A 23058-nucleotide genomic window follows, 5' to 3' on the forward strand; every position below is an offset into this window, starting at 1 on the left:
CTTTAGTAATGTGGACATTTTGCCGATATTCTTCCTATCAGTGAACATGGGATATCCTTCTATCTTGTGCCTTCTTCAGTTTCTTTCTGCAGTGTTCTGTAGTTTTTCATCGCACAGGTCTTTCCTTGGTTAGATTTATTCCTAAGCACTTTATTATTTTTTGAGGCTACCATGAATGGGATTGTTTTCCTGGTATTTTTCTCAGCAGATTCATTTTTTGGTGTCTAAAACCATAGATTTTTGTATGTTGATTTTGTAACCTATGTTTCTGAATTATTTATTTATTCCAGTGGTCTTCTGGTGAAATTTTTTTAATCTTCTAAGTATAGGATCATATCATCTGCAAACAGTGATAATTTGACTTTTCCTTTCCTTTTTTATCACTTTTATTTTCTTCTCTTACCTAATTTCTCTGGCTAGAATTTCTAGTACAGTTTTAAATAGGACTGGTGAGAGTGGATATTCTTGTCTTGTTCTGGATTTTAAGGGAAATGCTTTCAGTTTTCCCCCACTTACTGTGATGTTTGTATTGGGTTTGTCGTATATAATGTTTATGATATTGTGGTAAATTCCTTCTATCTGTGGTTTCGTCTGTGTTTTTGTCATGAATGGGTGCTGAATTTTGTCAGAGGCTATCTTTGCATCTGTTGAGATGACTTAATTTTTTTGAAATTTTTTTATTCTAATTAGTTGTACATAACAGTAGAATACATTTATACATTTTGATAAATCATAAATGGAGTGTAATTTCCTCATTTTTCTGATTTTATATATTGTAGGATCACATTGGTCATGCAGTCATATATGTACATGAGATAATAATGTCTTTTTTATTCTGCTCTTCTTCCTACCCCAGACCCCTTCCCTCCTCTTCACTCCCCTTTACCTAATCTAAAGTAACTCTATTCTTCCCTATCCCCACCCCCACTGTGAATTAGCATTTGCATATCAGAGAAAACATTTGGTCTTTAGTTTTTTGGGTTTGACTTATTTTGTTTAACATGATATTCTCCAACTCCATCCATTTACCAGCAAATGCCATAATTTCGTTCTTCTTTAAAACTGAGTAGTATTCCATCTTGTATATATATACCACATTTTCTTTAATCATTCATCTGTTGAAAGGCACCTACGTTGGTTCCATAGTTTAGCTATTGTGAATTGAACTGCTATAAACATTGATGTGGCAGTGTCACTGTAGTATGCTGATTTTAAGTCCTTTGGGTATAAACTGAGGAGTGGGATAACTGGGTCAAATGTTGGTTCCATTCCAAGTTTTCTTAGGAATCTCCATACTGCTTTCTGAAATGGTTGCACCATTTTGCATTCCCACCAGCAGTATTTGAGTGTACCTTTTCCCCCACATCCTCACCAACATTTATTGTTGCTTGCATTCTTGATAATTGCTGTTATGACAGTAATTTTTGTCCTTAATTATACTTAGTGGTGAAGTACATTTATGATTTGCCCATATCAAACTACTTGCAACCCTGTGATAAAACCATTTTGGTTATGATGTACAGTCTTCTTACTATGTTGGATACAATTTGCTAGTACTGAGGATTTTTGCATCTAAGTTCATCAGAGATATTGGTCTATAGTTTTCTTTCCTTGATGTGACCTTATCTGGCTTTGGACTGAAGGTGATACTGGCTTTGTAGAATGAATCTGGAAGTACTCCATTCTTTATTTCATGGAATAATTTGAGGAGAATTGTCATTAGTCCTCCTTTAAGGTCTGGTAGAATTGAACTGAGATCGCTTTTTATTACTGCTTCTATCTCATTGCTAGTTATTGCACTGCCTAGATTTTCTGTGTTCTCTTGATTCAATTTTGGCAGGTCACATGTTCCTATAAATTCTGGGTTTTAAAGTCCCCTAATAGTCTCTGGATTTCTGTAGTGTCTGTGGTGATTTCTTTTTTTTTTTTTTTCATCTCTAATTTTATTAATTTGGGTCTTTCTGTTTGGTTAGTTTCACTAAGGGTTTATCAATCTTGTTTATCTTTTCAAAGAACTGCTCATTTTATTGAGCCTTTGTGTTTTTAAAAATTATTTTAATTGATTTAATTTGTTTAATTCTGAATTATTTTCTTCCTTCTCCTGGAATTGGTTTGGTTTTGCTTTTCAGGGGCCTTTGTAAGTATCATTAGGTTGTTTATTTGGGATGTGATTTTCTTATGTAGGTTCTGATAGCTGTCAACTTTCCTCTTAAAACAACCTTCAAGTGTCCCAGAAGTTCTGGTATGTTGTATCAAACACTATAATTGTTTGATTCTAAGAAATTGTTAAATATCTCTCCTGATTTCTTCTGTTATCCATTCATCATGGATAAGCTTATTGTTCATTCTCCATGTAGTTACATAGGTTCTGTAGGGGGTTGTTTTAATCAGCTTTTTTGCTGCTGGGACTAAATGATCTGACCAGCACAAGTATAGAGGAGGAAAGGTTTATTTGAGGGCTCAGGGTTTCAGAGGTCTTAGTCCATAGAAGGCTGACTTCATTCCTTGGGGTTCAATGTGAGGCTAAACATCATGGCGGGAGAGGGTGGTGGAGGGATGCAGCTTACAACATCAGGAAGCAGAGAGACACTTCACTTGCCAGATACAAATATATATATATATATATATATATATATATATATATATATATATATATATACACCCCCATAACCATAACCCAATTCCCACCTCCTCCAGCTACACCCTACCACTTCAATTAATTCCATCAGGGATTAATTCACTGATTTTAAGACTCTTAAACCAATCATTTCTCCTCTGAATCTTCCTGCATTGTCTCACATGTGAGCTTTTGGGGGACACCTCACATCCAAACCATAACAGGTGTTATTGATTAAATTTTTTGGTGGTGATTTCTGCATTTCATTCCATTATGATGATGGGATCATCTTCATAATATGCATAAGGTCATAAGATGCAAAGGATGATATAATTTTTAAAAAAATATTTTCTGAATAGCTTTGTGATCTAAAATATGGTCTATTTTGGAGAACGTTCTATGAGTAATTGAGAAGAGAGTGAATTTGGCTATTGTGGAATAGTCTATAGATGTCTGTTATGTTCATTTGATTTTATATTTTTTAGGTCCAAATAATCTTTACTGAGTTCGAGTCTTAGTGACCTGTTGGTGAGAGATTTGTGTGGAAATCAACCAGTATTATTGTACTAGGGTCTGTCTGGGTCTTTGAGTAGTGTATGTTTTATGTAATTCAGTGCACCAATGTCTGAGGCATAAACATTTACCATTGTTACATCTTCTTGTAGTATTGTTCTGTTTACCATGTATGAAGTGACTTTCTTTGTCCCTTCTGATTAATTTTGGCTTGAAGTCTCCTTTGTTGAATATGACAAAAATTTAACTCTTGCTTGTTTTTGGCTCCATTGCCATGGTATATCAATTTCAGTCCTTTCATTTTGAGCCTGTGACTGTCTTTGCCTGTAAAGTGAGTCTCTTGCAAGTAACATGTAGTTTGGTCTTGTTTTGCTAATCTATTCTGCCAGTCTGTGTCTTAATAGGAGAATTGAGACCACTTCCATTCAGTGCTATTACAGAGTTGTCTATTAAATCCTGTAATTTTGATTAATTTCTAATATTTAATTTGGTCCTGGTTCTCTTGTTAGTTACACTTCAAATAAGATGCATACACTTGCAAACTCTGGGGTTTGTTTTCTAGTTCTTCTGTGTGTAGTATTTCTTCAAGTATTTTCTATAGTGCTGGCTTAGTAATATAACTTCTTTAACTTTCTGCTTATCTTGGAAAGTTTTTTAATTTCTTATTTGATTCTGAAGGATAGCCTTGCTGAATACAGCAATCTTGGTTGACAGTTAATATTTTTTTTTACAGGACTTGGTATACATTGTTCCAAGCTCTCCTGGATTTTAAGAGTTTGTTCTGAGAAATCAGAAGCAATTCTGATTAGCTTGCCTCTGTATGACCTAACTTCTTTTTCCCTTGTGGCTTTTACAATTCTTTCCTTGTTTTGTATGTCAGGAGTTTTAATTATAATGTGTCCTAGGCAGGTTTTTTTTTTTTTTTTTTTTTTTATCTTGTCTATTTGGGATTCTAAATGCATCCCCTCTGGATGTCCATCTCATTCTCAAGGTTTGAAAACTCTTCCATTATTTCCCTGAAGAGGTTTGCCATGCCATTAGCCTTCATCATCTCACAACCCACTTCAGTTCCAATGATATTTAAATTTGTTCTCTTTATGTTGTCCCAGAGTTCTTGTATATTCTGGTCATGGTTACTTTCTTTCTCTTCTTTAATACTGTTTGAATGTCCAAGGCTGGCCACTTTGTCTTCCAATTCTGAGATACCGTCTTCAGCATGATGTACTTTATGAGACTTCAACTGGACATTTTGTTTTGTCTTTTATTTCCAAGATTTCTGTTTGGTTCTTTTCCAGTATACCTATCTCCTTATTGAATTTCTCATCTATATCCAGTATTCACTTCCCTAATTCATTCAGTTGTTTTTGTGTGTGTGTGTGTGTGTGTGTTCAATGGATTTCATTGATCATTTTTATAGTCAGTCTTTTGAATTTATCTGGTATTTCATGTTACCTTGTTTTTTCACATTTATTGTATTCTGTGTTGGGGGTTTTTTGTTTTGTTTTGGTGCCAGGGATTGAACTCAGGGCTACTTTACTGCTGAGCCACATCCCCAGGCCCTTTTTTATTTTTATTTAGGGACAGGGTCTCACTGAGTTGCTTAGAGCCTTGCTAAGTTGCTGCGACTGGTGTTGAACTTGCGATCCTCCTGCCTTAGCCTCCTGAGCCACTGTTCTGTTGGATTTTATGCATCTTAAGGATGAATTTCTCTTCCACTCTTATGTGGGCCTTCTCAGGGCACTGCCTTCTCTTACCAGTGTAAGAGAAGTAAGAGAAGTGGAATATTAGGTTGTTAGTGCCTTTGTCAACATATTTTCAGATAAGTTTTGGAGTGTAGTTTGCCTGCTAATTCTTTGGTGCTGATTAGTATATTTGGTAGTTTTGTGGTGCTGGGGATTGAACCCCGGGCCTTGTGCTTGCGAGGCAAGCACTCTACCGACTGAGCTATCTCCCTAGCCCACTCCACTTCCTCTTTAGGTCTCAGAAGAATGAAATCCTTCTTGGAGTTCTGGCAGTTGTGTTCTGTGTAGTGGGGTATGTGAGGCACACCCTTTGTGATCTTATTCACTTACCTCTGGATTCTAATAGGGTATGGGAATGAGCTAAATTGTGACTCTGTAGCTGTGGTGTCTGAAGCCTTTGTGTTAATTCTGTTTTTGCTGTAGGAGAGGATGTCCATGAGTGGGCCCTGAGGCCCTTCCCTGACTCCTATTTGGGGCTTGGTCATTAGGGTATTTGTCTCTTCTCTGAATTAATGTATTGTTGAAGTCTGAGTGTGGTTAGTTTGTGGGCTGTTCAGCAGCAAAGTCTCCTGTGAAATTGTGTCCCAGTGGGTTCCCGGCACCTCACAGAAAAAGGGGAAACAAACGATAGCAGAACAATATGTAGTATTAATATGAAATAGATCCCCAGTGTCTCCTACAACAACACTAGTTACCACAAAAAAGGAATGGTGGGGTCAGCAGTTGCCAACCATCCAAACAAATACCTGCGCTCTAGCCCTGACATTAAACAGCAGGTGTCCACACTAAGAGCTGCAGCAACACGAATGGGCAGGAGTCACATTAACCAAATAGTGCTAAACAACGCTTAAAAATTCAGTTTATCAAGAGAAGAGAAAATGTGACGGAAGGTAAAAGAAAGTTTAGAATGTTCAAAATGTGAACAGAGAGCAGAAGACATCTAGGAAGTGATGGCTGTAAAGGAGGAGAAAATTCACAGGAGAGGGAGAACGGGAGAGGTTGGCTCTGAGAGGAGGAATTAGGAGAGAAAAAGGAGGAACAAACAAAAACCACACCAAACCAGGTCAAAACAACCCTGACCCTCGGCAGATAAGACTAGTAAGAATCATAAAAAAGAATAGGTATATGTCTGTCTATCCATGAAATAGCAAGAACTCACACAGGCAGAGATTCTTAATGAAAAATGAAAGAATCGTCTCCACTGGGGTGGTTGGAACAGTTGACAAGGATGGATGATCCCTGCCTGTGCCCGACTCCCTTTTTTTTCCGTTTCGTCTTGGACTATGAACCCCTAGAACAAGGTCGTTAAACCCGTCCACCTTTTGTGCTGTTTCCTAAGTGCCAGCCGGAGTGGCCTAAACCTGAAGCTGGAGGAAGTAACTCTCATTCCTTCTCCCCAGCCTGAGGCAGGATGGGTGGGAAGTACTGGTGATTACAGTTGTGTCCAGGCAGATCAGACCCATGCACTCCTAGGTGGGGGCTGCTGCAGAGCCCTAGCTGGGGCTTAGGGACTTGGCTGAGTAGTATCTACCCTGGACTGATTAGATCAACACACCCCGAGTTCCAGGCAGATGCGGATCTCTGCTGGGAGTTGGATCTCAGGATCCTCCCAAGAAATCACAGGGCAGAGCAGCCAACCCTTTGCCCACTTTACACACTCTGCTGTGCATGAACAAGGCCTTCCTAGGCTTAGTGGCTGAGAATGTCCACACCTGCCTGTCCAGTGTCCTGACCTCCTCTGGCTGGTCATGTGAGCTGTAACTCAAAGGGAAAGCGAGTTGCACTCCTCTCCAAGTTCTGACTTGAATCCCCCTGAGCACAGTCTTCTTCCTGTTTTGATCACATTCTGCGAGGTATGCTCCAGGCCACTAGGTACTTGTGAGGACAGTGTGGCAATGTTTGCCGTGATCTCCCAGGCGCAGGCTGGTGCACCAGCAAGCTGGCTCTGCCTCAGCTTTCTGCTTGCCAGTTGAGAATCACAGCACACTTTTCAAACACCAGCACACGGAGCAGCCTTGATTCAGTTGACTACAGGCCGCTTTTCTGTTCCACAGGTTTTTCAGTTCTAGGCTTGTCCTTTTGTTTCTCTCTCTCTGTTATCCCTCCCCCCTGTGCTGAACTCTTTCTGCTGCTGCTGCTGCTTCAGCTGGCTTGGCTCTGATGTATTCGTTTTTGTTCAATACACCTGAATTTCTGAGTCTCCAAGAGACTGATGTTGATTGAATTTCAGTGGCTTCCCTCTTGATTCACTTACCTTGCTGAGACGTGATAGTCCTGCTGATTGATTCCTGAGCCAGGAAGCAACTGGAAATACAGGCTGCCTTTAATCCGCCATCTTGAATTCTCCCCAAGAGGCATTTTGTCACCACCACTTCACAAACACCATCACTTTCTTACACTTAGGGCACTTTGTCCTTCTCTCACCCACATGGATACTGTAGGAAGAGTCACTTCCTATTATGTGACTCTTCTTCCAGGTATGATTGACTGGTCGAGGGGTGATACAGCTAACCCAAACTCCCCCCCAATCAGGAAACTCCCTTGAAAATTTTACAATGTGAATAGGAAGCTAGTTTCTGCAGTAAGTTGTAGAATCCAGGGATTAGTGTCCATGTTTCTAGTGTGGAAATCATGTGAGTACTTCCAATTCCTAAGAGGACACTATTAGAATTAAATATTCAGCAAAACAACTACCTTTCAAGAGTGAGTGTGAAACAGACATGCTGGAATAAATAAAAAAGCTTTCTACATATTTCCTACTGGAACTTTTTAAGGAGATATGGTTAAAAAAGGAGTAAGTTATGACAAAAATGCTTTCAAGGACTGGGGTTGTATCTCAGTAGTAGAGTGCTTACCTAGCCTTCGTAACACACTGGGTTTGATTCTCAGCATCACATATAAATAAATAAAGGTCTATTGACAATTAAAAAAAATTTTAAAAAGTGCTTTCAAAAATTTGCAAAATACCAACAAACACTTTTGTAAAATTAATATATGATTAGAGTCAGTGACTTACTTGTCTTTTATTACTTGACTATACTTTTGAAATAGCGATTGACTCGTCTTTGCTGGAGTGGTTATATGTGTGTAGTAAAATTTCACATATAACCACTTAAACACATTGGAAAGAAAAAGTAGTCACTAAAGGGCATTGGAAAATGAGGCAAAAGGGAAGAGGAAAGGACAACACTATTTCTAGTGTTTTTATTTTAGAACCATGAAAATGTATTACCTAGTAACTGAAAAGTCTCCATTTTATACTAGTAATAAAATTACGTAATCTATTTGGGTTGGAGAATCTAAAAATAAAAATAAGAGGCTTGAAATCATCCATAGGAATATTTTAAAACTTTAAAAAGAAATAAAAGAAGACACTAATAAAATTAGGGATCATCACATTGGTAAGAAGAGACAATATTAAGATGTTAGTTCTTCCCATTTTGACAACTAGGCTCCATACAATTCCAATTTGAATCACCACAGTTGTTTGAAGAATCTGATAATATGGTTCCTAAATTTATTTGAAAGCAAAGGTCAGGGTGAGCAAAATGTTCAAGAAAAGAGGAGGAAAAGGAGATGGAAAAAAAAAAGATTTGCTTTAAGAATGGTAAAGTAGTAATTATGGAAGTGTGCATTGGAAAAGAAAAAATCGACCAATGAAACAGGAACAGAAATCAAAAACATTTTATATACATGTGAATTAAAATTTGAGGTTTTCAGCATGTACAATCACAGATAAGTGGGAAGAAAGTGAATGTAATGGTTAATTAGGTGTTAACTTGACTGAACTACGGGGTGTCCAGAGAGCAGCTAAAATGTTATTTCTGGGTGTGTCTCTGAGGTGTTTCTGTAAGAGATTGACTTCTGAATCAGCAGACTGGGTAAAGATCTGCCCTCACATGTTTTTTGCCACCATCCTCTATATTGAGGGCCCAGGTAAAATTAAAAGATGGAAGAAGGGTAAATCATCTCTCTTCTTGAACTGGTGCCTCCATCTTCTGCGCTTGGACATCAGAGACCCTGCTTTTCGGGCCCTCAGATTCAGATAAAGACTTAGACAGTTGGTTCCCCTGGTTTTTAATCCTTCAAATTTGGACTGAAACTACCCCACCAGGTTCCCTGGACCTCTAGTTTTCAGATGGCAGATGGTGACACTTCTTAGCTTCCATAATTGCATGAGCCAGTTCCTCACAATAAATCTCTTTCTAGCAATCTCTATATATCTTACTGGTTCTGTTTTTCTGGAGAATCTTGACTGACAAAGTGACCTATTTAATTACTATATCCATATGAAATGAAATTAATTTGAACCTCTACCTCACACCAAAATCAATTCCAGCATTAACTATTAAAAGATATGTTAAAGGAAAAAAATTAAAAAATAAGAACACTTTTAAAACTTTTGGTTTATTAGACAGTTAAGCAATTATCAAAAAATGCATTAGCCATATTAACCATGCTAAAAAAGATTGGTTAATGCAACTATCTTAAGAGTGAAAGGTTGGACTGGGGATATGGCTCAGTTGGTAGAGTGCTTGCCTCGCACGCACAAGGCCCTGGGTTCAATCCCCAGCACTGCAAAAAAAAAAAAAAAAAAAAAAAAAAAAAAGTGAAAAGTTTCATTCATTGAATGACACCATAGAAAGGGTGAAGTTAATATCCCAAATCATAGTTGCAACATACATAACTCACAAAGGATTATTATTCAGAATAGTAAATGAAGCAGAATTCTACATGTCTATAGGAGAGTTGGGAATTGGGCAACAGATAAAAATAGGTATGTCACTAAATAAAATATAGTCAATAAGTAAAATATAGAAATTGGGAACATGAATATGAAGGCAAAATGAGTTGCCATTTCATAGTGACATTATTATTGCTAGAGCATACAGACTACTGAAACTTTTGAATACTGTTGGGTATAGAATAATGCAGTGACTTCCAGAAACCACGGTCCTGTGAGCCTGGCTGTTCATGCCTCCCTGTCTGCCTGTCTGCAGTTAGGTGTGGATTTAGAACAGGGTTTGTTGCAATGTGGTGTTTGGAGAATCATCTTGAGCATCTTAGTTAAAATGGAGACTTCTGGTTTGAAGGGCTCAATCCCAGAGCTACTGACTCAGAATTGCTGGGGATGAGACAGGCATGCCTTTTAAACAAGCTCCTGCATGTAATTCTGCTGTTCAGTTTAAGAACTACTGTCCTGATGGACCTCTTGCCCATGAGCAAGGTTATACCACCAAAGAAGCAACCCAAATACCCATCAATAGGGGACAGGCAAATTGTCATGTCTACACAGTGAATATTACACAGTAATAAAAAGCAAGAAACCGGGCTGGGTTTGTGACTCAGTGGTAGAGTGCTTGCCTAGCATGTGTGAGGCATTAGGCTTGATCCTCAGCACCATGTAAAAATAAATAAATAAATAAAGGTATTGTGTCCATCTACAACTAAAAACATAGTTAAAGAGCTAGGAACCTTACACAACTATATAATATTGAAAGAAGGAATAAGCCATCAAAGATTATACACAGATTAAATCATTTTTATAGGGCACAAAAGCCAAACAAAACTACTGTTTAATGCTCCTATCCATCTATCATGTATTCATCCATCTATCTCTTTATCTATCTATCTACCTATCTATCTACCTACCTACTTATCATCTATCTCTATCTTCATGTATCTTGGGACAAGGGAATGCAAACATAAAATCCATCCTGGAGTAACTCTGGCCCAAGAGTGGAGGGCTGGATAGGCAAGCAGAGAATAGGGTCAGGGAAGAGCTCAGAACTGGCAATGTTCTGTTGCTGGTGGGACTGCAGATTAGTTCAACTACTATGAAAAGCAGTGTGGAGAATCCTCAGAAAACTTGGAATGGAACCAACATTTGACCCAGCTAACCCATTTCTCGATTTATACACAAAGGACTTAAAATCAGCATACTACAGTGACACAGCCACATCAATGTTTATAGCAGCTCAATTCACAATAGCTAGATTGTGGAACCGACCTAGATGCCCTTCAACAGATGAATGGATAAAGAAACTGTGGTACATATACACAATGGAATATTATTCAGCCATAAAGAAGAATGATATTATGGCATTTACAGGGAAATGGATGGAATTGGAGAATATCATGCTAAGTAAAATAAGCCAATCCCAAAAAACCAAAGGCCGAATGTTTTCCCTGATAAGTTGATGCTGATCCATAGTGGGGGGTGGATAGAAAAGAATGAAGGAACTTTGGATTATGCAGAGGGGAGTGAAGGGAGGGGGTGGGGTGGTGAGGATGGGAAGGACAGTAGAATGAGACAGACATTATTACCCTCTATACGTGTATGATTACATCACTGGTGTGACTCAGCACCACTTACACCAGAGGAATGAGAAGTTATGCTCCATTTGGGTGAAATGTGTCAAAATGCATTCTACTGTTATGTATAACCAACTAGAACAAATTAAAAAATTAAAAAGAATTGGCAACGTTCTGTCTTTAATTTGAATGGTGAGAACACAAGTCTCAGCAGTTCAATTTTCACACTTCATAACAAATGTTTTTACCATTTTCCTTTAATGTCTAATATCTTATAATTAAAGAGTAATATAAAAATTCTAAAGAGAAAGTGTGTGTATGTCAAAGATGGATAAAATGAACGCTGATAAAGTGGGAGTAATTTACTCATGTTTGACAGCATTAGTTTCGAACTTACTGTATATTCACATTTTATTCACTTCAGATATTATTTTTTTTTTTCATTTACAAACATGATTTTATGCTTCTGAAATGTTGGCTTTTTGCACATTGCATAGGAGGGAACACAAAGTCAATTTTGTCCCAGGAAAATGTTCTTGAAAAAATGGTCACTGAGGAAATTGTAAAAAAGGCAGTGTGCTACCGTGTGTCAAAATTGGGCTGTTTTCAAATACATTTTAGAAATTCTAGTTTTCAAGTAGGAAATGTAATAAGGATTTCATTTACCAGGTGTGCTCATAAAACAATAAAAGTAGTTTTCTTATGTTGCTCATAAACTGGGCGAAGATAATTTCAAATCCAGGAGACAGTCCAAAAATCGTGTTGAGCAATGACCACATATTGGAATAAGGATTTTTATTCTCACAGCCTGTGTTGTGAGAAAACAGCATTTATTTGGATAGGTGGAAACTGGAATATTTGCCAAAAATATCATTTTCTGCAATGCATAGCTATTAAAATTTCTAGTTTCTGAAGGGCTTCTTAATAAACAATGTAAAATATTCTACTGGTAAATTTAATTTGTTTTTCTTCCTTGATAAAATGAAGTCTGTCTATGCTTTATAGCCAATCCTTGTTAGCTGTAGCTCATTTCATCTTTTTCTCTATGTTGAACAACTTTATTGTAGTATAATGGATGTCCAATATACCAAACATATTTAAGGTATAAAATTTGGTAAGTTTTCAAGTGCACGCAAGCATATCAATGCACTCATCACTAAAGTCAAAAGAACGCAATGTCAGTTACTCAAAGGATCATACATCTTTGTTCTTAATGTTCTTCTCCTCTCTGGCCCTACTCCATCCCTGAAGAACCACTGGTCTACTCTGTCAATGAGGATGAATTCACATTTTCTGGAATTTTATATGAAAGCGATTATAGAATATATGCTTACATACTTATTTTGAGCTTCTTTCAGAAAAACTCGTTTGAGATTCATCCTTGTTATTGCATTTCCTAACGTGCTCCTTGTGTGGAGTAGTACTTCACTGTGTGGATCTACCACTTTTGATTACCCATTGTTCTTGGACATTCATATTGTTTCCAGTTTTTGGCCCCTTCAAATAAAACTGGTCTTCGTATTTAAATATACTTTCATTTCTCTGGAATAGATTCCTCAGGATGAAATGGCCGAATCACACAGTTGGTATATCTATTTATATTTGTGGTACTGGGGACCGAACTTGAGGGTGCTCTACCACTGTACTACCCGCCACCAGGCTTTTTAATTGTATTTTTCCCACACTGGCCTGGAGCTTGTGATCCTCCCCAGCAGCTGGGATTCCAGGTATGCCCTGCTGTGCCTGGTCCAGTTGGTGTAGTAACTTTTTAACAACCTGCTGTACAGTTTGCCACAGTGGTTGTGCTGGGGGCTTCTGGTGTCTGTTCCCACATGTGGAGAGCTTGGAAGTTGTCACTCCTTCACACACACACACACACACACACACACACACACGGAAGTTGTCACTCCTTCACACACACACACACACACACGGAAGTTGTCACTCCTTCACACACACACACACACACACACACACACACTTGGAAGTTGTCACTCCTCTCTCTCTCTCTCACACACACACACACTTGGAAGTTGTCACTCCTCTCTCTCACACACACACACACTTGCAAGTTGTCACTCCACACACACACACGCACACACACACACACTTGGAAGTTGTCACTCCTCACACACACACACACACACACTTGGAAGTTGTCACTACACACACACACACACACACACACACACACACACACACACACACACTGAAATCATCCTGAAGTCAGCCTGTGTTCTTAGCTCCATTAGAGTCGGGGTCGGGGCGAGAGCCCACCCCTAACAGGAGAGGGACAGCTGCGGGCAGAAGCGCAGCGCCAAGCGCACAGGGACCCTGGCGGGCGCGCTGTGCGAGCGCAGGCTCTGGGGCGCGTCTCAGGCTGCGCGGTCTCCCAGGTCGCGTCCAGGAGCAGCCCAGGCCCCACGAGACGACGGGAGAAGACTGGCCGGGGTGGGGCGAGGGCGAGGGGGAGCAAAGCCGGCCGCGCCGTCTGCGCCAGGTCCCGCTCTGCGGCGAGGAGGCCCCTCCTGAGCCTCATCGCCTCGGGACTCTCGGCGGCACCCCGCGGCCTGGCTGTCGGTCGCTTGGACCGGGCGTGTCCCCCAAAGCGCCTGATAACGCGGGGATGCTCAGAGGGGAGGTGATCAGACTTCGAGAACTGTGAGCTGACCGGTCCCTCTGAGTTCCACAACCAAGGCCGGCGGGCATGGGGAGGCCGCACCTTCCTGTGTCCCCCTCCACCCGCTTCCTGACCCTGTCACCTGCCGAGTGGCTTTCATCTCCTTTCACCTCATTTTGGGCCCCAGCATGCATTTGGCTGTCTATGGACTGAGGCCTCTGAAACTATAAGCCCCAAATATACTCTTCCTCCTCCAAGTTGTTCTTGTTGGGTATTTGGGTCACACTAATGCAGCAGCCCATTAAAACACTGTCTCGCAGAGGGCCAAACACACTGAGAGTCACTAGTGGATCAGGCCCACTAAGAACATCCCCTGAGACCCAGTTATGGGATTGAGCAGCCCCTGCTTTACCAGCACCAGAACAGATTTCCTGCACAGTGAAGGCAGATTAGAGCTGAAGAGCCACAGGCACAGACTATTTAAGGAGGAGCGTCAAGGGAAGCCAAGACAATGGCAGAGACAAAGACACTAGAGGCAACTGAAGCCTCTGTCACCTCGGCACAAAACTGCCCAACACCTTACCAGGAAAAACAACACCCCAAACTAAAAGGTACCACTCAGTTCCTTTCCATCAATACATCATGTCTCACATTCAATCAAAATTACTAGGTGTGCTAAAAGGCAAGAAAAAAGCAGCATGGGGTCAGGCTGGGAGGAGGCACAGATGTGGGAAGGATCAGACGGGAAATTTGAAAACAGGTCTGATTAACACCCTGAGGATTCTAGTGAAAAAAAGTGAGTAACAGGCAAAAACGAATGTGGTCAGAGAGAAGGATCAAAAAATAAAAAGAAATACTAGAAACCAACAACACTGTAACAGATGAAGAGTGATTTTGATGGGCCACTCAATAGACCACACATGGCTGGGGAAGGAATCAGCGAGCTTCAAGATGGATAAATAGACATTACCCTGTCTGAAATGCAAAGAGGAAAAAGAACTAAGGCTAAGTTCAGGAAGCTCAGGGAACATCATGTGGATATATACCAAAAATTCTTAGGCATATCACATTCCTGCTGCAGAAAACCAAAGACAAAAAGGAAATCTTGAGCCGGGTGTGGTGGTGCACGCCTATAATCCCAGTGGCTCGGGAGGCTGAGGCAGGAGGATCGTGAGTTCTAAAGCCAGCCTCAGCAATTTTGTGAGGCCCTAAGCAACTCAGTGAGACCCTGTCTCTAAATAAAATACAAAAAAGGGCTGGGGATGTGACGCTGTGGTTAAGCACCCCTGGGTTCAACCCCTGGTTTAAAAAAAAAAAAAACAACAAACTCAAAAGATGTCAGAGAGAAAACATCTTTCCCATAGAGGAATAAGGATTCCTCCATAAAATTTCTTGTCAGAAGTAGAAGAGAATGGAGGGAAATTTAAAACACTGAAAGACCATCAGTGTAGAATTTAGTACCCAGACAAATTATCCTGTGGATGTAAAGAAACAATGTTTTCTCAGATGAAAACCAGGAAGCCTCATCCCCACCCCCTTTTCTTTCTTATTTTGAGACATGTTTTCACTAAATTGCTTAGGGCCTCGCTAAGTTGCTGAGCTGTCCTCAAACTTTCAATCCTCCTGTCTCAGCCTCCCAAGTCACTAGAATCACAGGCATACACCACAGCACCTATTTTTTCCCCCCCATAACTGACTTTCGTTAAGTGTTCTGCAGCCCTTAGAATAATTTGGGAAGTCTGCCCGCTTCAATTTTCTGATACAATTTGTATAGAATTCATCTCTTAAATATTGGTGGACTTGTAAGTGAAGCAATATGGGCATGGAGTTTTCTTTATGGGAAGGTTTTTAACTGTAAGTTAAATTTAGTTAGTCCACGTGCTATGATGTGAATGTCCCCTGTAAAACTCATGCTGATACTTAATTGCCACTGGGATGGTATGGGAGAGTGGGAGGGGATGATTATATCATGAGGCTCCACCTTCATGAATAGATTAATGCCATTGCTGTGGGATGGGCTTTCTTATAAAAGCCTCCCTTTCTCTGTCTTTCTCACCTGCTATCTCACCTGTTTCTCGCCGTGCCATCTGCCACGTTAAGATGCTGCAAGAAGGTCTTCATCAGCCATGGCCCTGTGGTCTCGGACTTCTAGCCTCCAGAACCGTGAAAAATACGTTTATTTATAAATTACCCAGTCTGTGGTATTCTGTAATAGTAGCAGAAAATGGACTAAGACCTTCAGGTTATCCATTGAGTTAAACTTCGGTAGTTTTCATTTATGAAGAAATGTTTTGATTTTTATCTAAGTGATTGAATTTATTGGCATAAAGTTGTTCAAATTAGTCCCATATTATCTTTAAATATCTGCATTATTTGTAATGATGTCACCACTCTCAAATCTGATATTGATAAATACATCTTTCTTTTTTATTCAGATCAGTCTGGCTGGGTCTATACATTTTATTGATGCTCTTGAAGCACAAGCTTTTTAGTTCATTGACATTTCTACTATACTTTTTGTTTTCAGTTTGATTTTTATTATTTCCTTTCTTCTGATTAATTTGAATTTAATTTGTTCTTCTTTTTCCACAATCTTATGATGGAAAGCTGAGGTCCTCAATCCTTTTTCCTGTTCTTGGCATTTAATGTTATAATTTTTTTTTTTTTTTTTTTTTTGGGTACTAGGGATTGAACTTGGGCACTCAACCACTGAGCCACATCCCCAGCCCTATTTTGTATTTTATTTAGAGACAGCGTCTCACTGAGTTGCTTAGTGCTACAATTTTGCTGAGGCTGGCTTTAGGTTCGTGATCCTCCTGCTTCAGCCTCCCAAGTCGCTGGGATTACAGGCATGTACCACCACGTCCAGCTTTAGTGCTAAAATGTTAAGTTCTTAGCAGCATCTGACAAATTTTGACATGATGTGTTACAATTTTCATCCACGTCACACAATACTTTCTAACTTTTGGCTTTTCTTTGACTTTTTAGAAGTGTGTTATTTAGCTTCTAAATATGAGGAATTGCCCAAACATCTTTCTGTTATTGGCTTCTAATGTTTTTTTTTTTTTACACTGTAAGTCCTTCGGAGGACTTGAGTCTTCTTCTTTTACAGCCCTAGCCTCTTTTGGTTAATGCTTTGTGTGCATTTGAAAGAATATGTATTCTACTGTGGTCACTTGTAAGATTATGTAAACATCAATTCAGTGAAGTTGGTTGATAGTGAAGACCAATGTCTGTGTCCAGATTTTTGTTCAGTTCGTTCTATCAGTTATTGAGAAAGAAAATGTAATTGTGAACTTGTCTATCCTTACGGTTTATTTTTTCTCCTTGTATTTTGAAGTTTTGTTATTAGGTGCATAAACTTTTGGGATTATAATGTTCTCTTGATCAATTGATCCTTTATTAGTGTGCAGTGAACTTCTTCGTGAAATCTGCTTCTTCATCCCCGGAGGTATTCTTTCTCCTGAAGTACACTTCATCTGACATTGATAGTTTGACTCTGGCTTTCTTGTGGCAGGATTCATATGACATAATTTCTCTCATCCTTGTATGTCACCATTTGTGTCTGTATGTGTACAGTGCATTTCTTAATCAAGATATTGTTGTTTGGCTTTATATTTTTTATAATTCATCGTAGTGCTTTGTTGCCTTTGAATTGCAGAGCGAAGACTGTTTACATGTAGTGGGATTATTCATATGGGTATGTTTAAATCTACCATCTTGCTTTTGGATTTGAAACTGTTCCATCTGTTTGTTATTGCTCTTTTCCAAGAGATGTTAATGCTGTCATTTTAAAAAGAAGTCCTAGGCTTTTATTGTTACTATTAGCTTCAATCCGTTTTTTCCTTGTGGATTTTTTAAAGGCACCTGTCAGAAACACATGGACTTCAGAGTACTTCAAACAAGGGAGGATAACGCTGTCACCCCTCCCGATATTCAGTTAACACTTCTCTAGTTGTTTCATTACTACTCAGGAAAGGGGACAATGTTGTGGTTTTGGGTGACACAGAAGGCCCTGGGCTTGAAATTGTCCAGGAATTTTCAGAATCTATACACGGTGAACTCATTTAATGTTTGATATAGTTGTGAAGCAGTATGTATTTTCTGTTACTTTGCCAGCTTGCGGTCATATTCCTTATTTCAAAGATTTTCAGATGTGCTAGGAAGGAGAAATCCAGCAAAATTCCATCCAACTAATTAATACCTAGGGGATGTAAAATTCCTAAAAAACTGTGCAGCTCTTCTGAAGATTAGATAGGCCAATTGGGTCACCTGGAGAGAGGGCTTAAGGCTGTCAGGAAAGGGCATATGACCGGAACAGCTCTCCCCAGGTGGTGGGTGGAACAGTCATCCCAGCAGGTTTATAAGGAAAGAGGTTTGCTAGCATCCCGGTGACTGCTGCCACCAAGGATGCCTTCAGACAACATACACTTTTTTTTTTTTTAATTAACTTTTAAATGTAATGAATATATATGAAACTGAAAGTCTGCAATTCATATTTTTGCCTTTTCTTTTAAATATTATAATGCCAGACCAAAAAGGGCCAGCATATCTACCCACCTTAGCCAATTAGTTGGAGTGGAAGCGGGTCTTCCCTGTGTGGACAGCTGAGCCAGGACTGAGGTCAGTTTGGCTTCCTGTGCCCACTTTGCTCAGTCTTGTTACCTGCTGCTCCTGTAGGATCCTGAGCTTGCATTCTGTGAAACACATGCTGAATACGTTCTAGATGAGCCTACTTCTATGCTGAGCCCTGCACCCCCATATCTCAGATGTCCTGAATGACAAGTGCTGGCTATGTCAAAAGCCATTTGCCTACAGCCTTTTATTATGAAAAAATTCAAGCCTACAGGAGAATTGAAAGACTTTTACAATAAAAATCCATATTTCTACTACTTAGCTTTTATGACAACATTTAACATGCTCGGGGCTGAGGGCTCAATGGCAGAGTGCTTGGGTGCTGAGTTTAGTCCCTATCTCTCACACACACACACACACACACACACACACAATTGCATCCATAGCCCTTTAAATTCGGAAGCATTAAACTCCCCTGAAGTGTCCTGGCCACGTTTCTGCCTAGCTTTAGAAAGTTACGCTGTCTTAACCTCTTGGCCACAATAAACGGCTGCAAAGACCACAGCTAAAGAAAGCTGAGAGGCAGGGAGTAGGTTACTATGGCAGTGATCAGTGTTTTCAAATATCGCAGGGTGGAAATTGCTTCCCTCTGCAGTGTCCATTTCTAATCTGCACATTAGCCCTTTCTGCAAATCAGTGCCTGGTGGGAGGACTGATCTATTGTTAGATGGAGTGGCTGCGGCAGCCTCTCTTTGTGGAAGAGGGAGAGATAAGGAAAGAGGAGCTGTTTTCCACCATCTCTGCCATTCTGAGACCACTGATCCTCCCGACAGGAGACACATTCTAACTGGTCTCGGGAGCCTGGGTGCAGTGGAGAGGCCGGGCCTGGACTGGTGGGCGGCTCTGCAGGGGACGCCTAGGCATGATAGATTTTTCTGCTTTGTCCTCAAGCTCCCTCCCCACGGCCGCTTCCCTCCCCATCCATCCTCGGATATCCATGTCCTCCTGATTTCCCCTCTAACATACGTGCACGCACGTGGACGACACACACACACATGCAAGAACACACAGTGCAAATGCTTGACACATGCACACATGTGGATACAGACAAGCACACACATGCCCACACACTTACACACACATAACACACCACACAATGCACATGTAAGTGTGCACAAGCACACACATGAACACATGCCTACACAGAGCACATGAATACATACACGGCACATGCACAAACAAGCACACCCCTGTACAACTATGTACACACATATGTACATACAACCACTTAAGCATGCATGCGCACACACATGACAGGCACCCTCTTATGGTTGGACAGGTGTCCCCAAATCTCCCATTAGTGCAGGAATATTCAGAGGTGAAAAGATTAGATTTTGAGAGCTGTGATCTAATGGGTCCATCTGAGTTTGACAGCCTGGGTAGTAACTTAGGAAGTGCCCTGGAAGGGTGCGTCTTCCCTCTGGCCCCTTCTTCTCTCTCTCTGCTTCTTTGCTGCCATGAGGGGAGCAGCTTCCCCCCACAGTGTCCTTCCCCCATGACGTGCTGCCTCACCGTGGACCCCGAACAATGGAGTTGATCATTTATGGACTGAGACCTCTGAAACTCTGAGCCCCAAATAAGCTTCCCTTCTAAGTTGTTCTTGTTGTGTATTTTGGTCACAGCAATGCAAAAGTTGACTACAACACACCCTGGGCTTTTCCTCTGTGCTTCCAACTGCAGATGCCTCTCTGCCCTCACCCTGTTTCATTGCCTGCCTGTGGTGTATTGAAATAATTCACCCAATCTCCTCCTCCAGGAGTGTAAGCCCAGTGGAGCTTTGGGTGAGGCTGTTCTTTGTACATCTCCACTGGGCTTACACTCCTGGAGGAGGATATTGGGCTGCCTTCCAGGATGAGTGTGCAGTGGGAACCGATCCACATTTTACCAGAAGGTACACTCAGTGGGACAAGGAGCTTCATGGTTGAACTTGCAAAGGCCTTTGGGAGCTGTACATGGTGGTGCAGGCCTGTAATCCCAGCTACTCGGGAGGCTGAGGCAGAAGGGTAGCAAGTTTGAGGCCAGCCCGGGCAACTTAGTGACTCTATGTCTGAAGTAATTAAATAAATAACAAGTTAAATGTGTAAGGCTGGGAATGTAGCTCAGTGGTTGAGCAGCCCTCAGATCCATCTGCAGTCCTGGCAAAAAACCAACAAAACCAAATAATAATGATAACAAAGGTCTTCACGAATTAAAGGGGGAAAGAGCTGGGGAGGAGACCCTGGAAACCCCCAGAGTGTCCTGGGAGGAGTGTCTGGAGATGGAGGGGACAAGAGAGAGGGCGGGAGTCCAATGAGAAAAGAAGCCGAAGAGGATCAGAGAATGAGGTGGCCTAGCCCAGCGGGGGAGGCTGGTGAAGAGTGCTGGGTGTCCTGTACCCTCCGAAGACATCTTCCCTGGGGAGCACCAGTGACGAGGGTCTGTCATGGGAAAACCCAGCATGTCTCAAGGAGGCAGAGAGGACACAACCCAGAGGCGCAGTCTGTGGAGCTTCCGTCTGGGAAGTCCCTTCGCGAGGCAAGCTTGCCGGGAACCAAGAGTGCGTGGTGTTCCGGCATCTATCTGGGGCATGAAGGGAAACCGCCACGTCTCCATGACATCAGAATTTGGTCAAGTACCCCGGGCCTCATGAGCTGCGGGTGGGGAGGGAACAGTTAATACCATTCCTACTGCCGAGTCTGCCATGGCACCGAGTAGATATATTCCAGAAAGTACGGCCACATGGGTTGTTTGCAAATGACACACTGCTTGTCCTTTATGTCAGAAGCTTCAAAGAACAAGCTGCATTTCAGATTATGAAATTTTCCTCATGTTTCAGTTCAGGAGTTTGAGGAAAATAAAAGATGGGTCTAGTTTGAAATGGTTCAGCAGGTGGTTTGCCGAGTTGCAAACTGAACTGATGCGTCAAAAAAAGATCTGGGTTCTTTAATCATCCAGTTTTGTTCATGGCCTCCTGAGAAATGAGGAAAGAAACGTGAAGAAGGACATTGTCCAGAGAAGGAGAGGGCGTAAGCTGTGTGCACACCAACCCTTCAGCTAGACATGGGCCCCAATGTCCTTCTACCCAAATGTCCTCGAGCCAGGAACACTGATGACTGTCTCAAGAGTTTCCTCTCCGTTCTTGACTCAACAGGGCCATCATTAGATAGTGAGAGCTGCCCATGTGAACAGCAGAAATGTCTTAGGGAGTGGGGTGTTGTTCAGCTTTAAAGGCGTTGTGAGAACAGAGCGTAGAACTTTTACCAGGTATAAATTCTACCATTATTGATTGCTCAGTATGTACTCCGATGTATCGATCAAATTCCATATCTGCAATTTATGCATTTCTGTGGATTTATATACTCCCGACTGTCACTGTTGGTCAAGATCACTGCTCCTCATAACCTCACAACTGCTAACGGAGCACACCCACAGCTGGCCCAAGCTTGGGGGTGTTCACACACTCACACTGGAGTGGGGACTTTCCAGATTTCAGAGGGGAGTCAGATGCTGGCAACCAGATTAACACACCACAGGTGGACACAGAACAATGATTCTCTCCTCAAAAAATTAAAAGTTGAGCTGGGGAGATAGCTCAGTTGGTAAAGTGCTTGCTTTGCAAGCACAAGGCCCTGGGTCCAATCCCCAGCACAGCAAAAAAAAAAAAAAAAAAAAAAAAAAAAAATTAAAAGCCCCATAAGGAATAAAGATAGAATGTCTTTCCAATATTCATTTCCTAAATTTCCTAAATTATAACTTGATAAGAAGTCTCACTCAATTTCTACCTGTGGTCAACACACACACACACACACACACACACATGAAATTTCACAGTTTCTTCACTGGGCAACTGAAATCACACAATGAGCAGTTAAATTTGTACAACCATTTGGCTTCTGTCCCATTTAGAAACTTTAGAAAGTTGGCTTTGGCACTGGGTGAATCACAAATTCCCAACCACCCAAATCCAATTTCTCCAAACCTCAGTACACAGGCACTTCTGCTGATGGGAAATGGCATGAGGGGACTCAGTGTGTTGCTCCTGATGATCGATTAGGAAGTTGGACAAATTTCAGAGATATAATAGTCATGGCACGTCTGGTAGTCGTAAATGTTATACAGAATAAATCATAGAGTCCAGAAAGTTTAATGTATTTCTAAAAAAACATATTAACGATTAAGAATGCCAGCATTAAAGAGATAACTGACCTTATTCTTCCACTGGAGTAATTTCTATTTTTGCAAATCAGAGACCAAAGAGGAATGAAAAGAAACTTTGGTTTCTCAGTGGTCATCCCAGCGTTCAATGCTTGATAAATGTAGTTTAAACTCAGGTGGAAATACTTATAGAAGACAAAACATTTTAGATCTTGGTTTTTCTTCCTGCTTATTTGGGGTAAAAAGGAAATTGCTTTGTTTGTGAATGCAGACACATATTAGGTATAGAAAATGATGTTGGCTTCAGTCCATATTTTTCCCAGTGCATTATAGTTGTACATATTGATGGGGTTTGTCGGTACATATTTGTACATGCACACAATGTAACAATATCAGTCCCCAGCACTTCCCCTCCCTCCCTGCCTCCCTGCCCTTAGTTCCTTTCCTCTACTGATCTCCCTTTGATTTCCATGAGATACAAC

Source organism: Sciurus vulgaris (assembly GCF_902686455.1).
Source record: "Sciurus vulgaris genome assembly, chromosome: 12".
Lineage (NCBI taxonomy): Eukaryota > Metazoa > Chordata > Mammalia > Rodentia > Sciuridae > Sciurus > Sciurus vulgaris.